Genomic DNA, 3,680 nt, shown 5'->3' on the forward strand with positions numbered 1-3,680 from the left:
TCAGTAACTTCTTTTGACTACTTACATCATTAATGATATCCTAATGAGCTGATGTGATGGTCTGTGGTTGGAGTGTAAATGGTGGGAGCTTCAATGATAGATGAACAGCAGGTGGTGCTTTTGGTCTCCAGTTTTTTTAATTGTGCACAGCTGTGACAGAGGCAGCGATTACAAAGTGTACACAACTCATCAGTCAATCAATCAATATGTATGTGTATAGCTCCATCATGAGCACAGCACTTAGCTAAGCAACAGTGGCAAGAAAAACTTACTTTCAGAATCAGATGAGATTAAATGTATTGTTCCCCAGTGGGAATATTTGCCTTGGACTTCACATTGCTCTGATGTAGTAACAAAATATCAAAGTTCATTAATGTATCAGTCAAACATATCCAGTTAAATAATCATTGAATTACAGACAAAGTAAAAAAAAACTAAATAAATAAATATGTGATAATTAAGAACAGTGATTAACAACTGCAGGTACAGCTACACAACCACACACATACACTCACAACCGTACACCCATATGTACACACATACACACCTTACAGTTTACGTGATGTTGAGGGCTTTGATAGAAAAGGGGACAAAGGAATTTTTAAAACGGTTGTCTGAGGGAACCCTGTATTGTCTGCCTGAAGGGAGGAGCTGCCCACAGAAATGGTTCTGATCTGAAAACCCAAGTGAATGGGCCCTCCACAGATGACATTTTATAATATCATCACAGTAGTGTCAGTGCTAGCTTCCTGGCTCTGATCATCTTTTTGGAGCTTACCGAAAAACAGTTTGCTTACTAGATATTGTTGGGGTCAAAATCTTTCTGGCATCCTAACTTTTGTTCATGGTCATACCCAGCTCCAAATGACTTACAGTTAAGTTCAATGGACCCACTCCACAACTTTTATGTTAAAAAAAAAGAGGGGATTTACATTGTGAAACAGGCAACAATGAATAAAATGTGTTTCTTTGTTGTGTTTATTAGTGATGGTGAGTATAGTAGTATATAGTTATCTAACCCCAATGGGCCCCCCATGGGCCTGGGCCCAGGAAAGCTTTCCCTTTGTTCCCCCCTTATGGACGCCCTTGCTCACAGTGGAGAACATGAGATGGGTCTGAGATGATTTTTTTGTGCCTGTCTTATTATGACTTGTTGAAAATTATCCCGGAGTCTGGGATGTTGATGGACTCCCCTTGATCAAACAGCCACGCTGCTACTGTGTTTGGGTTGGAAAGTGGGTTAGATGCAGAAAGAAAGACAAGACTAGAGAAAATCAGAGTAACAACAATAATAAAATAGAATGAATAAAAAACAATTATTATTATGTCCGTATTAATGGTTAAAGTGTGGGTATTAGCAGTAACAGAACAGTATGACCAATTATTCTAATAATAACATTAGAAACTATAATAACAATGAAAAGGAGAGGACTGGGATGTTAACAATAGCAGTTAAAGTCGAGCACCTCTAAGATTCACATTAAAATTCATTGTTATGATAATAAATATAATACTGATATTAGCAGTTGGATTCAGGCAGTTTCAGCAGCAGTAGACCGTCCACACCAACGATCCAGAGGAAACCACGAGACAGGGGAGCATCTCAGGAAAATACATGTTTAGTCATTTAAATAGTACATGAAGATTTATTATTAATATTGTTCTTACCTTTCTAATAGATGTATTGACCTCTATAAAATGGTAATTAAAGGAGACCTTTCTATTCTTCTTATTGCCTGCATTATTACAAAATAATTAAATAATGTCATTTCAAAGGCCAACAGCTGCACTCTAAACCTGTCAAACCAGTTGAGACTGAAGGTATTTTTGGATTTCAATGCTGCTTGTTTAGTTTATGTACCTCTTTTATTACATGGATTACACCTGTTAATACCCTATTCTTAAAGGTTTTATTGTTATGTGTTATTTGTTCAGAATTTTACTGGCTGTATCATTTTATTCAGCCTTTTCCTCAGTGAAGACGGGAGGACAAACCCCAGTGGGTTTAATGCATATACGTACACTACAGCCTTCGGTTGTGGCCTGTTACTTATTACCTAGGACAGTTTTGAGGTACAGTGCTTCTATTCAATGAAACTTTAAACCTCTACTCAAATACTAGATGAGAATTAGTTACTTTATATCCCAATGCATTATTGGTAACATGTTTGATGAAAGGCAACATTACATTAACATTTAAGATTAAACGTTGTAATTTCATGTTTATTTAAAGTAATATAGGATTGGGTATTAACTTCCGTCATGAGCCTGAGAGTGGACAAAGATCCTCTTGTTTGTCTTCATCATTCTTCATGGGAGACTGGGAGTCTGAAAAGTTTGACATCTGCACCATAAAAAAACTGATTTATAGATTTTAAAACCGTATTCATAAATGTATTTTATTTTGATGAAAGCAGGGAAATAAAAAAGTGTGGTTTTTCTACTGCACTATGATTCACACAGAAATATGCTTCTTTTTACAACTTTCAATAAATTCCTGTGGCCTAGTTTCCAGTTATTTTAAGATTTTGCTATCCAAACATGTGATAGACCCATGATGAAACATGAAACATCATGTTATCTAACTAATGAACTAATGCAGCTCAGCTCCACCAGCTACAATTCTACTGACACATATATGCATCATTTATAATTATTATGTGGTATGATAACATTGTGATGTAAAAATGTCATCCTCACTGGAATATATTGGTTTATTTATTATCTATTCTGTTTAATGTGTATTTCAGCTTTCTTGTCTGTGCTGCTGCAAAGCCAGAATTTCCCCTCTGGGGATCAATAAAGTATTATCCTATCCTATTTAGCATGCTTTAAACTAACCTCACCTCAAATACATGGGAGTCTTTTTTTCTGTACAAATCCATCTTAAGTAGTGACTCACAATGTTGCAACACAACAATGTATGAAACCACTATCCTATTGAAAATATGATTGATTTAAGAACGTGAAACAGACACATTTGATAAATATATATATATACATAACAGAAATAAAGCTTCCTAAAGAAAATGACTGCTAGTGGCTTTCTTTGCATTTCAATGTAGAACTTTTCTTTTTGTTAGAACTTCGTCTTGATATTTTAGAAATACATCATCGTTTTGATCCTGTAAAGAATTCAACTTAGAAAATGTGTATATTCATTGCCGCTCTGTAGAGTTATTTTTCAAAGTCAATACATTTCTGTTCTGGGCTGTAAGATACTTCAGATACTTTAAATGGTATTAGTTAACATACCAGTATGATTAGTCCCCCCCCCCCCCCCTTCAAAAGTCAGTGCTGCAGTTTTGCCACTTTGATCAAGAGAGTCTAGCTCCGCCTCTGTCTGTCTATTTGACAGACAGATCATTGTTAACTGTCGGGAGATACATTCATGGTCTGTAGACATTAAAGCCATAAAAACTGTTATGTTCCCACAACTTAAACAAGCTCAGTGTTATCACATGGAAATGACTCCACCAGAGGCTGAGTAGTTAAAAGTACTTGTACAATGTTGTAATGTTGCTTCTAGTTAAGTATTTCTTCCACCAGTTTTTTCTCATGTCCTCATCTACGAGTGAGACTGATCTGAAGCCTGTCAGCTGTAGTGGGCGGTGCCCAGGCTACATCAGCCAATCAGGGTCATGTCCGTCAATACAGTGGCACTAAAGCGGAGCGTCCTC

The sequence above is a fragment of the Labrus mixtus genome, chromosome 7 (genome assembly GCF_963584025.1).
Source record: "Labrus mixtus chromosome 7, fLabMix1.1, whole genome shotgun sequence".
Classification (NCBI taxonomy): Eukaryota; Metazoa; Chordata; class Actinopteri; order Labriformes; family Labridae; genus Labrus; species Labrus mixtus.